Source organism: Podarcis bocagei (genome assembly GCF_964188305.1).
Source record: "Podarcis bocagei genome assembly, chromosome: 5".
Taxonomy (NCBI): Eukaryota; Metazoa; Chordata; class Lepidosauria; order Squamata; family Lacertidae; genus Podarcis; species Podarcis bocagei.
In genome coordinates, this window is record NC_138129.1 from 10,773,429 (window position 1) to 10,786,890 (window position 13,462).

The following is a 13,462-nucleotide window of genomic DNA, read 5'->3' on the forward strand; positions in this document are numbered from 1 at the left end:
CATGTAGTGCATTCCCCGCTTTCAGTCAATGGCAGCTGGTGTTGCAGGAGGAAGCAACCCAACACAGGGAATACTTTCTTCCCTAACTAGATGTTAAAGAGAGAGGAGGGGTTAGGGCTGGATGAGACACGTAGCTGACATTTCCAGCAGCAAAACGAGCATTCCCCATAACATTTTCATTTAGAGCCATTTAGAGCAGGTCAGCAAAGAAGCTAACTCACACAGTCAGCGCAGGAGTCCCATTGATACATTTTTGTTCCTCTTCTAGAAGCGGGAGAAAAGGAGAAGCGGATGGAGGCAAAAAATTGGAGAGTGGAGGAAAGAAAGGAAGAAGATAAGGAAGAATGTATGCTCTTGAAATGGGGAATGAAAGGAAAGCAGAGAGGCAGGAGGAGACAGAGAGGGAAGACAGGGAGAAAATGGGAATCGGCAGAGGATTCTGCTAGGTAATTGGCTAAAATGGTTATCCCATGCCACATGGCAGATCTTTTTGAAACTTAGTTATCACAACGATGACTACAGAATCCAAAATGGACTGATCAGTTTGTTTCTGGTCTGTCTCAGTTTCACCAATAAGCTCATTCCATCCGATTCCCACACTAATATGCATTTTTTAAAAACATACACAAGAAATCATATTTAAATATGTGTTTTATCGCAAAATACATATTTAAATAGGCAGTTAATCTCAGTGTACACATTTCCAAAAATATTTTATTCTAAATTACACATCTTCAGCCAAGGCCTGTACTGCGCAATTCGGACAGGTGCAAAAGCTGAAAGATAAACAAAGTTCCCATCTACACTTCAACCCAAAAGCTGCAAATCAGGTGGTTTCACAGAAACTGAATTCCCCAAGCATACCTGCACGCTAGTAAATTTTGAGCTGCAGGTTCTTTAAAGTACTTCGGCAAATCAGTGTGAACTAATGTTTGGCCTTATCATTCCAAGTTTCACCGTCCAACTTTTTGTGTGTGTCAAATTCACAGTGCAGTCATTTATCAATGTGCAATATGAGGACTACCAACTACTGAACTTTGTCAGCATGTACTTGCCAAACAGAGCCATAGCACAGATAACAAAAGTTAGAATGAACTGTGTATAAATTTGTAATAGAATCAAGCACCGAGTCTAGGTTTTTGTTTAATTTAAGCACCACCACCATCCATTTTGCAAAGGGAGAAACTAACCCTCCTTCCCTCAGCATACTTACTGAGAAATGAAACCCACAAATCTAGTCACACATTTAGGATCAAGGTATGTTAGGAAGTCAGTGATATGGCAGATTGTGAGGTCACCTTTGTACGCTAATAATATGTATCCTTTTTATTTTATTGCACACATTTTTAAATGTCGTTTTTACACTTTGGGGGCTTTCTTTTCTTACAACTTCATGAAGTTCAAAAGCAACCTGCACACTGCCCTATAAAGCTGGCAGTTTGAAATGAAATTTTGACTAAATTCTGCACACTATTTAGGCAAGAAAACACTAATGGGACTAGTTTGCTGCCATACCAGTTTCTGCCTGAATGTTGCAGCTTAACCGGTATGAAAAGCAAAGTTCGGCGGTATCATGGCAGAGGAAATGGGGATCAACGCAGAAAAACAGCAAGCAATCGCTTGGTCTTCTTGAAAAGATTTAAATACACCACGTGATAAAATCATGTCCTTTAAAGCCATGCCATTCCCCCCCCCCAACGTATGAAGGGCTTGCATCAAAGCCACGGTCTCTGCTAGCTCAGTGGAAGGATATGAACCAAGACATTAATGGCGGGTGGGTGGAGTCCTGTACTTTTGTGCGGCCTTCCTCTTCCTCAACCTGTCTCAACATGAGGGAAGCCCTGCCCATTTAAGTTGGGCTCCAGAGCAGAGAGTTTCACTGCACTGCAGTGCTGATCTATTCTGCAACCAAACGTGCACGCTAGCCCAAACCCTGAGTCAGCACAATTCTCCCCCCTCCCCTCCTTTTCGATTGGTTGGTCTGAGTCCCACATTTTCCATTTGTGCTAAAGTGGCAGCAATTAATATCTCCCTACAACACCCCCCAAAAAAACCCCCAGACACCTTTTTTCCAAAGAAAACAACACTATCCTTTCCCCCTTCAAAGAAAGACACAGATATCCGACCCCCAATCCTCAAAGACCTAAACATTCCAAGCTTCTTTCATTATAAAATTAATTTATTGTGTGTCTGTGTACGCGCACATGCAATCCAAGCGATGCTCACTGTGATCGACTTATGCTGCAGCAGCTAAAATATCTGTCCTTCAGGTCAATCTAATCATGCTTAATAGCAGTTTAGTCCTCAATGCAACATTTTTCACATTCGGTCGACAGTTTTAAGTAAGACTGCTGATGCGCTCCTTTCTTAGGCTTGTTTTTTTATTATTATTTTTTTTTAAAAAAACCGGGCCGGCGCATGCACAGAGATACTTGCGCAATAAAATGCTTTATTGCTCTTGATGAACGCACTATTAAACTTCAATTGCAAGCTGCCACCTTCTTTATTATTATTATTTATTTAGAAACAGGGTGTGGAAGTGTATTTATCTGGTCACCTGATTCCCAAGGGCTAAGAAGAAATAAAAACGTCTGCACACATATTGTGTCAGCTTAAGCAAACAAAACCATTCAGAAAGTTGCACCGAAAAGCCGGCAAAATAGCCACTGTATATTCAAGGACTCCCTCCCCCTCCAACCTTACATGTAAAATGTTCATTTATGGATTTTATTTTTTTATTTTTTATATTTATTAAAAAAAACTCTGGATTTTGTGGGGCATAGAGTATGAAAATGTAACTAATTTGGTTCAGTGGATTTATGGCTTTTTACAATCCTCAGAGCTACTGTTTTTCACAACTGCCTCTTAAAACAAAATCCTCGCTTAGCTGTTTGGATGACAGCTCTCGAATTTCTCAACTTGTCCTGATGGAATGACTTGCCTCGCGCGGCTGAGCCGCGCCAAAGAACTTCAGGAACGACGCCTGTGATAAAGTGAGCAGGACTAGGTGCCTGTCTCTTGCCTGTTTGCTTTATTCCATTATTTTTTCCTGAGTGGCTCCTCTCATAATTATTTCACAGGGGAAGGAGTTTGGAAATCGGCTGCATTTTGAACAGCAAAAGGGGGGAGGAAATCCAATGAGGTGAGATCAGCAGATCTACAACGGAAGTCATAAAAAGAAATGCAAACCCCCCAAATGGGCCATTAAAGACAATGATAAAACTTCACTTCGTTTCAATCCATTCCGAACATTTGTTTTAAAATTACCCTGTATTTATTTTTTTCAATTTCATCCTAATGCATCCCTTAAAAAAAAAAGCTCATAATTAGAGGGCCAGAAAACTAAATTAAAAATACACACTACGCGCAGGCTTCTGTTAAAAATGTTTTCTACCTAATTACACCTTTCAGGCTTCTTTCCTCCATCCTCTTTAACCCAGTTGTTAAAACACCTAAAAAGGCAACCCCCCCCCCCAAATTTGCAGCTGCCAACATATTTACATACACATTTAAATCTGCATGGTTTAGTTACTCAATTCCTAATGCAATTCCCTTTGATTAACAAGCATATTAATTCAGAGGGGAGAGAATTAAAAGTAAATCAAAATGGTATTGAAGATGCATTTCGCGCAAGTAAATCAGCCCTGGAAATCGAGCAATCCTTAAAAAAGCGAAATGAATATGTCAGTGAAACCCACGTTAAAAGGGAAATGTGACCATCAGCTAGGGGGCATAGAAAGGTCCCCTGAAAGGATTGTCCCTTATTCCAGAATAATTGCAGTTCATGAAGAACATAATGGACGTCTTTCAGCACTCTACACAACAGAAGTCCAGCGCTCTGCAGTTTTCCACCTTTTCAAACATTTTGCACCTATATCTCATGGAACAACAGGCAGATTCCCACCCCCAAAAAACAAGGTGTGGTCCAGAGGGATGAATCTCGTTTTATATTTGAGACAGTGACAGTATTTGTCCCTCTTTTAAATTTAGTGTGCCCAGACAAATGTCGGTGATTTATAGCCCAGGGAAAGCTGCAAACTTAAGCCTAGGAAATATCATTTTACTGCTCTGCCAAGGCTAATTCCAAAACACTAATGCTTTAATTTTAAACACCACATCATCCCATAAAATGTTAACGCTAAGCAGGGACTAGGGGTCTTTTATCGCCCTGAAATAGTTTAGCAGGCTCAAAGGTCTGCTCCTCTATCAGTAGCAGATGACTTCAGGGAAGAAGAAATAAACATTTTCTGGAGGAAAGAAACCAGCAATATGTACGGTATATGTTCTAAGGGGTTATGCAGAACTACAGAGTTATAGAATTTGAATACAAACCAGTTTAGCTGGATCAAATCTATCCTAAAGTTAAATCCAACTAAGTCATACTAAGAATAAAAGGTAAAGGGTCCCCTGACCATTAGGTCCAGTCGTGGCCGACTCTGGGGTTGTGGCACTCATCTCGCTTTATTGGCCGAGGGAGCTGGCGTACAGCTTCCGGTCATGTGGCCAGCATGACTAAGCTGCTTCTGGCGAACCAGAGCAGCGCACGGAAATGCCATTTACCTTCCCACCAAATGCAGTACCTATTTATCTACTTGCACTTCATGCTTTCGAACTGCTAGGTTGGCAGGAGCAGGGACCGAGCAACAGGAGCTCACCCCGTTGCGGGGATTCGAACCGCCGACCTTCTGATCGGCAAGTCCTAGGCTCTGTGGTTTAACCCACAGTGCCACCCGCGTCCCCATACTAAGAATAGGCCCATAGAAATCAGTGGGCTTGATTAACTCAACCCCATTTATTTCAGTTTGTCGACTCAAAAGGTGACTTGGATACAACTCTTCATTTTTCTGCTTTTACTTAACTGGCGTATAAATCAGAAATCCCCCCTCTGCCCCCTAAATTATCTCATTAGGCAATTTTAGGCAAGCTACTCACTCTGTGCTTCAACCTTCCCGTACGCAATAAGATATTCCGACCTGCCTTACTAAAGCTGCTGTCATGTGCCTGTAGTGTTTTTAACAAACCCACACACCATATAAATCCCAAACATTATTATTGATTCTATGCAAATCTACCTAGTAAGAAAACTCACTGAAATCATTGGACCTTACTTCCACATTATAGGCACAATTTGGGAAAAGTTAAGGACTTTCCAGGGGTCTTAAGAGCAGTTAAATTACTTGGATCTGTGCTTTCTTTTATTGGAAGTAAGTCTTCTTCAAAATTAAGGCCTGTGCTGATCCACATGCATATGTCTGTATGAGAGGGAGAAAGACAGAGAAAAAGGGTGGTATCCAACTAAAATGTCCCATCAGTCCAATGATTTCTGTTCTGTGAAACGTCCCCCGTCTCCTTTCCTCATGCATGTCCTAGCCCATCCCAAATCTGTTCCAGATGGTTGGAGGAAAACCCGGTACTCTTTAGGGCAGGCATAGGCAAACTCAGCCCTCCAGATGTTTTGGGACTACAACTCCCATCACCCCTGACCACTGGTTCTGTTAGCTAGAGATGATGGGAGTTGTGGTCCCAAAACATCTGGAGGGCCAAGTTTGCCTATGCCTGATTTAGGGGGCAAGTGGGGAGAGGATGCTTGGGGAAAGAAGGTGGGGCAAGTTCCAGAAATACTTCCACTGATTGAAAACAATACTAAAATAGGTACAACCCAAAGTTCTGGGGGGGCCACTGTGCCAGGCTGGTGTTTTGCATCCACCATAGTAGATCACAAATTAGGTTGCCCTGTCCTAAAATCAGAAGGCCCTATTTCCATGACAAGTGTAACCAGGGCTGCCTCGTCCACAAGGCAGACTGAGGCACCTGCCTCAGGTGGCAGAATCCAAGGGACTCCCACTTCCGGTGATATCTTGCAAGAGCCCCGTGCGATCTTGTGGAGGACTTTGTGCAGTCTCAAGAAGAAGAAGAAGAAGAGTTTGGATTTGATATCCCGCTTTATCACTACCCTAAGGAGTCTCAAAGCGGCTCACAATCTCCTTTCCCTTTCTGCCCCACAACAAAACACTCTGTGAGGTGAGTGGGGCTGAGAGACTTCAGAGAAGTGTGACTAGCCCAAGGTCACCCAGCAACTGCATGTGGACGAGTGGGGAAGCGAACCCGGTTCACCAGATTACGAGTCCACCGCTCTTAACCACTACACCACACTGGCTCTCAAGAAGTTCTGCTGTGATCTCCCCTGAACCTGGAAGCTGCAGGAAGCCACACAACCTGAACCTGGAAGCTGCACAACCCCGGTAAGCAAGGCTTTGGGCTAGGGCCTCAAGATAGGGCAGGCAGGTGTACAACAACTTCCTTTTTTTTGCCTCAGGCGGCAAAACAGGATCAGCCGCCCCTGAGCATAGCTCAGAGCGTTAAGCCCTATTAATAAGGTGCTTAATTGTTTCCAGAGTGGGTCAATGGCAAGGAAGTAAGCAGTGTATCTAGTCAAGAGTGCCCAGCTTGCTCAAGAAAGGGGTGGTTTGATTTGTTTAGAAAATGGGGCCGTTTGTGTCTTTTAAAATGGGGCGATCCACTGCGGCCAACCACAGTCCCTAGATTTCAAAAGAGGAGGGCTTATGCCCTCCCGCTTTATGATAGACAGCCCATGCCTCTCCAAGAGAGAGAGAGAGATAAATGGTGGCTTGGCCACATGCAATTTGCCTTAGACCTTCATGAAGCTGCTAGGAGAGCGAAAGCAGGGTAGTAGATGGAAGACTGTGAGTCAGCCCTCTCGTCTCTGCCTCTCTCCTGCAGCCTCCACCACCATTTGCCAATTTAGCTCCCTAAACTTAGAGTGAGAACTTGCTATTCAAGCCAAAGGTCACCCCTTTTGGCAGCCTAGCGCTAACCCAGATTACTGCTCCCTCTTCCACCTGTTGTAGGCTCCAGAGAGGCTGGCATGAGTGGGATTCTCCTAAAGAGCAAAGGGCACATGAAGCCAGGATCAGCAAGGCCATTTGCTTTCCCTGGTCCACTGCCAGCACATCAAAACATTTTTTAAAAAAGAAGAAAAGAAAGAAAGAAATGTACTTTCTAGATCTCTGCAGTAGCTCGAGCTTTGGCTCCGACCCAAATTCATGTTCTCATCCAAATCAGTGCATTAAACAAAATCTGATTGGCCACCGTTAGAGATACCAGCCTCACTATTTCTGCAGTCACATCATCGATACAGAATTTGCAAAAGAATGAGAGGGGTGAAAGAAAGAAAGAAAGAAAGAAAGAAAGAAAGAAAGAAAGAAAGAAAGAAAGAAAGAAAGAAGCCTTTCCACAATATTTGTTGAATGAACTACAATATAAAACCCACTTCTGGTGTATTTGGGGAAACATTTGTCTAATTTCAGCACCAACACCCACTTATCATCGAGTTTCTGCTACCACTTAAATCCCCTTCCACATAAGCATGTAACAAGTGACAATGGGACTTCCATTGAGTAGATCTGGGGAAGGATTTGGGGTGGGGAGGGAAGGATGCCCTTCAAAATCCTGCTTTTCTCTTTTAGCAGCACCAAACAACGCACAGAGCTAAGGTTTCCAAAGACAGCATCTGTCTGCTGCTTGATCAGCATCTCAGAAATGGGGCGGTGGGGAGGGGGGAGAGGAATCAAGACATCAGGACTCTCGTGGCTTGTCAGATGGCTGTGTGGCGTGCAGCATCTTGGCAAACTAAGAATAACTTGACGTCAGACCTGCAGGCATTCCACTTGAGAAGACAGTACGGTGAAATAAGTTAAGGAAGAGTTAATGTGTCACACCAGGGGGAGGTGGACAGTGGGGCCTGTCACTTGATTCAATTCACAAAATACAGCTCTTTGAGGATTTTAGGAATTTTATCGCATATGACAGGGGTCCTTTTTTTGGTTGTGGCGGACAGGTGTTAAGACATTAAACAGACAAGAGAGTCATAATATTAAAGGCCCAGCAAGAAGCATTCAGCCCTTTTGACATCCCTCTTTTAAAAAATAATTTTTTTGCAAATGTGCAATATATTTTGCAAATATAGATGCAAAGCTCTGTCGGCCCCTGACTATATCCTTTTTAAATACCAACCCCCCCCAAAAAAAAAATACCAATGGAATAGATGGGAAAACCTGCCTGAACCACACATATGCCCACACCCTCTTAAAATAAGAGGCATGTGTGTAATCATGCACCTACTCAATATCCTACATTCTGAAGCAGAAGAAATCGGTATGAATCTGCTTTTTATAGGTTGAAACAGAAATAACTTTTAAACCCAGCAAAGGCGGAAGTTTCCGAACTCCGATTAGCTCTAAAAATGCCATCCGTGTTTCCAAAGCCGTCCCGTTGCTCAATATGCCTCTATCACACAAGACGCATGCACGTATCCGCACATATAGATTTGGGGTGTGTTTTCTTTCCTATAGGATTTCGAGGTCCGTCTTCTATGTGGAAAGGGAGCCTTGCAAGCAGGCGAGGAAGGAGCCCCCCTAACCCTGCTTCTTTTCCCACTTCTTCATCTTCTTCTTCTTCTTTAAGGAAAAGAGAGCGAGAGCCCACAGAAGTGGACAGCGTGCTTTCCTCTGCCGTTGCCTTTCAAAGCCCATACCGCAGTCAGCATATTGAATATTTAATGTCCTCCTGATGAACACTTCCACCTGCTGACACAGGCAAAGTGACAGAACAATACACGCGCTGGAACACGACCATCAATTGACTCCCCAGTCAGTCTGCCATGTCAGGCATTAAATTAAAAAGAAAGAAAGGGGGGAAAAAAGAAAACCTTTTTCTCTCTTTTAAGATATCCACACACACACACACAGACATCCCCCACATTAGCGCCATTGAGAAGGTCCGTACCTGAAATACATACTTCTTTACATTCCATAGTTTGCGAGGTTCATATGGGCATATAAAGAAGTATGTCTCTCAAGCAGGTAGTTTTCGGGATGGGTATCTAAGAGGCTCGCCAGGTAGAATCCACAGCGCAAGGAGGTCTGAAAAAGAGCAGGCGTCTCCGCCTCGCCTCCCCATCCCACCAGCTGCCAGCTTGCACAGACAGAGATGTCCACCTACCTTTCCTCTGACTCATCTCTGACCATCCACAGAGACCTCTGTAGAGGCACCTTCTAGCCCCCCCCCCAAGAACAGGACAGGACAATGCAGTATGCAAAAAAGGGGGGTTTCAAGCAAATTTTGCAACAATTAATTTCCCCACATAGTGGCACAATTTATTTCTTTTTTTTAAAAAAAGCAATATGCAATTATAAACAGTTGTCTGTGTTAATCCAAAAGCCAGCACAGATTTGCAAATCCACACCTCAAGAAGGATTTTTTTCTCTCTTTTAAAACCATAGTCTAGAAACTTTCAGCTATCATAAATATGCCCAATGCACATTATAAGGGAGTGAAGAAAAGGTTTAATTTCTTTGCACACGCACTCAAGTAGAACATATTTCTTCCTTCCCTGTCGGCATATTATATATAAATACAGTCTGTGCTGACTCCCTCCTCCCCACCCCCCACAACACACTTTTAAACAAAAATGTTCAGCACATCCACAGATAAAAAACCAAAAGTCCACTTTATATACGTAACAAATCAACACATTCCGTACAGCGGGTGTAAGACAGCTCATCAGAAGGAAAGAAGAAGGAAAAAGCTCACACACGCAAACACAGGATAGATCCCCCCCCCATTTAGTCAGCGCAAAAAAAATAAGAAAAAGGAGGGAGTTTCTTTCTTACCTCAGGCGTCCACTGATATAATTTTCCCCCTTTTTGTAGGTCACCGTAAATGAGTCTCAGCCTGAAGGATAGGAAACCCATAAAAGGAAAGGGCTCGGGGATTTTCCCCCCCTTGGAGTCCCCCCCTCTTTTTTTGGTGTGGAGGGGGCAGTGGAGAAGAGTTTCCCCCCCCTCTAAAGTATCTTCTGGTTGAACTTCGTGACATTAGAGGGTGCCCGAAATAGACCTGAGGACAGGCAAAAATAAGACAGAGAACAGGAGAAGCCCAAGGTGGATGGGTGGATGGATGGATAGAGCTGTTGAGTGTAGGCCAGAGTGGAAGTCGGAAGTCGGAAGAGCTGCTCCTCGGAGGGTGTGTGTGTGTGTGTGTGTGTGTGTGCATGCATGAGTCTCCATGTGTGTGAAACCTTGCCTCTCCCTCCTGTTTGCATCAGGCGGTCTCTCTCTCTCTCTCTCTCTCTCTCTCTCCTCACTGGTTACCTCACAGCCACTCTGAGCTTTAAAGCCCCCTTAACAATGAGGTCCGAGTAGCACCACTGAGAATGACGAGTGCACTGAATAGGAGACTATTATGAGCAGGATTTAGACATCCAGCAAAGCAGGAGGTCACACTGGGTGCATAATGCTCGTTCAGCATTGCTGTAATGGTGCGCTTCGCTTGCCCACTCACCTGCTCCATCTGACGGCTACCTCTCTCTCTCTCTCTCTCTCTCTCTCCCTCCCTCCCTCCCTCCCTCCCTCCCTGCCACCAGCCTGAGCCATGCAGATCAATACCAATTTACAGGCAAATGCAGAACGGCTGCCTTAATGTTAATGAATTTTACCATTTCTCACAGTCTTCTAATGAACCCTTTAAAGAGGGTTTAAGTAAACTTAGCAAGTGGCAAACTAAGCACTTTGGAATACTTAATTGTATTGATGGGTCTTTGCAACCCCACCCTCACAACCTCCACGGTGCATTTTTAAAAAAAACGCAACTGTGTTTGTTAAGCATCCCCGTTTTCTCCAGAATCTTCAAATCAGTATTATTATTATTATTATTATTATTATTATTATTATTATTATTATTATTATTAAGCAGGCACCCTCATTCCACAAGTCAGCCAAGGCAGGAGAGTGGTTTTGTCTTGCTCAGATACATTGCATCATTACTGTTTGAATATCTTCTTCTACTACTATTCTTTTTTAAAAAAGAAAGAAAGAAAGAAGCAGTAACAATATAGCAATTTGATAATCCCTTCATTTCCCTAGCTTTTCTTCTACACCTTCCCCGCCCCCTACCTGCACCCCAAAAAGTATTCATTTCATCTGCGGCCAATTTCCTACGGTCTGGATTCAATGGAAGGGAACTCCCTCTGGTCTGAATGCACCAAGGCAGTGGAATTAAGTTGACTGAGATGGAGATAGCGAGAACGTGTCCTTTGCTCAGAACCCAGCAGCAACTACCCGGGGGGCAGGGAAAAGAATCATTCTTATCCAGAGCCACAGAGGCCTTCGTGTGTCTTTCTCCTTAATCCAATAATAAAAAGTGCCACGTAAAAAATAGCCACAAGTGGATGGCGACAACCCACTGTGTTTATTTGTCTATTTGTTCCCCTCCCTCCCTCTTTAAAATTACTGCAAAGGACACTTGGTTGCCTCTCTGACTCTTCCCTACATGCCTGTACTGCTTTCTCCTCACAAATGGAGCATTTGCTAATTGGCAACTAGGGGAATTCCCTTTGCGAAAGTGCAAAGGGAAAGAACAGAACCCTCTAGATGCAAAGGGGTTAGGGGACAACAGTTCCTCTTTATGAAGCAGCACAGAGGCTTCGTAGAAAAGTCACCTCAAAGTTTTCAAGTCTGGCTTCGGATTAATTCAGTAGCCATTTGCTGCTGTTGCAGAGGTGCTTTTGTGGGGTGGGAGGAGAGATGGGCAATTTGTGTTACGTTCACTCTTTGCACAGGGTTTATTATTGCCCAAAGTGCTTGTCTCTAGGTCTTTTCCCTTTTCTTTTAGCACAGCAGAATTATATAGCTCAGCTGCTGCTTTTACATTTAGTCAGGGTTATTTATCATTTTCACACCCTCAAGGGTAACGGAGGGCAAATGTAGTTCCTCACGTTCATCTGGAGTGCTCAGTTCATTGATAGTGGGGGAAACCCTGCATGATAAGAAGGCGAAGGAGTGTGCAGAATATCTGGGGAAGAAAGGCACACTTTCTCTCTTTTAAAACAATAATTATAAGAAGGAGAAGGGCTGGGGAAGACACTGAAGTCAGGGTGAGAGTTGGCTCCTTGTGGGTGTGGTGGCATAAAGGCACCACACGCCCACCTTCCATTCAGAGATTAGCTCCTCAACCCCCAGAGAGCCGAACTGCCAACCTCCAATATTTGCAAAATGGCCATCTGCGTCCAAAGGTGCAACATTCCGGAGGAAGTAACCGGTGGGAAAGTTGCAAGCGAAATGGAAGGTTACTAAACCTGCCCTGAAATTGAGTGCCTGTTTCTTATTGGATTGGCTCGGTTTTCAACGTTAACAATGGTATTCTGAGCAAAAAGGAGAAAAAGGGGAAAGAAAGAAAAAGCGTGATAGAGCCAGTTCTGGAGAAACAGAGCAATTACAGTGACAGCTTCTCTGACTACGCAATTGCACATTATTGCTGAGTGTAAGGAATTCATTCTTCCTCTTGCACACATGTACAGAGAGCATACTACAGAAGAAGAAATGTGGGGTGGGGAGAGGAGGGAGGGAACATTGAGAGACAGAGGATGCAATCCCTTCATGCATTAACTCAGGAGCAGTCCTGCTGGAGTGGATGGGGCTACTCCCTGGTGCATGATCCAAAGATCACAGCCACAACGCATGGAATAAGTAGTCATTATATAGACAGAGATCTGGAACGCATGCATATCGGTGTGCTGAGATAACAGACACACAACTATGGCGACACAAATACATATGCATAAAAACACTCTCTCTGGGGAGGCAGCGATCCTGCACTCGCCTCCTTTTGCAAAAGTAATCTTAAGTCTGTGGCGCTGAAGCATTAAACACTGCACATGCTTTTTAGGTATTTATACAGATGATCACTTACATCCTCGACATCAAATCCACAGTGCATTCTTGGTTACTGTGTGACTTTAAAAGTATGCATGGGGTGCCATCTGACCCCCATACAAAAGATCATCTTCAAGGCCAAGGAAGAAGAAGAAGAAGAAAAACCCAAAACTACCTAGGAGGTGCTCTTAAGTGTAACTTGCATTTCAGTATCTTTGCCTCACCAATGTACCTTTCCTGGCTATGGGCGTTTCTCCCCTCACCCCAACCTCCCATTTTGATTACCCATAAATCATGCACAGGTAATTAATGATCACAACCTTGGCATTTCAATGGTTAATCACCGCAGCATTAAGATCATGGCAACTTAGGCTAAGTTTAACCACCTTGTATCTCCTCTCTCTCTCTCTCTCTCTCTCTCTCTCTCTCTCTCTCTCTCTCTCTCTCTCTCTCTCTCTCTTTTTCTCCCTCCCCCAACTTTTCCCCTCCCCTGGCTCAATATCATTACAGCTTACAGCCACTAGCTTTTAATATCAAAAGATTTCTCTTCCTCCCCCCTCCCCCCCCCCGCACCACCACTTTTCCCAGCTGTCATTAGCCAGCTCATATCTGAATGAGGCATTTAAAAGGTTGGTTTAACCTTGCAAAATGACTGCATGTCAAAGTTCTAGCATTTCAGTTCCGATTATTCTAGTCCACTGCTTGCTCTGCAGTTTAGCCCCCCCCCCCGT

At 43.9% G+C, this 13,462-nt stretch overlaps 1 long non-coding RNA gene across 2 annotated transcripts in view; it reads right to left on the minus strand.

The window, feature by feature from the left end:
- The window catches only part of LOC308588424, a 102,028-nt gene extending 91,601 nt beyond the window's left edge, over nucleotides 1-10,427 (minus strand). For both annotated transcript variants that reach the window (XR_014008745.1, XR_014008746.1), the window contains exon 1: nucleotides 9,693-10,427. This is a non-coding gene — a long non-coding RNA (uncharacterized lncRNA). The remainder of the gene's footprint in view (nucleotides 1-9,692) is intronic.
- Nucleotides 10,428-13,462: the final 3,035 nt, after the last annotated feature.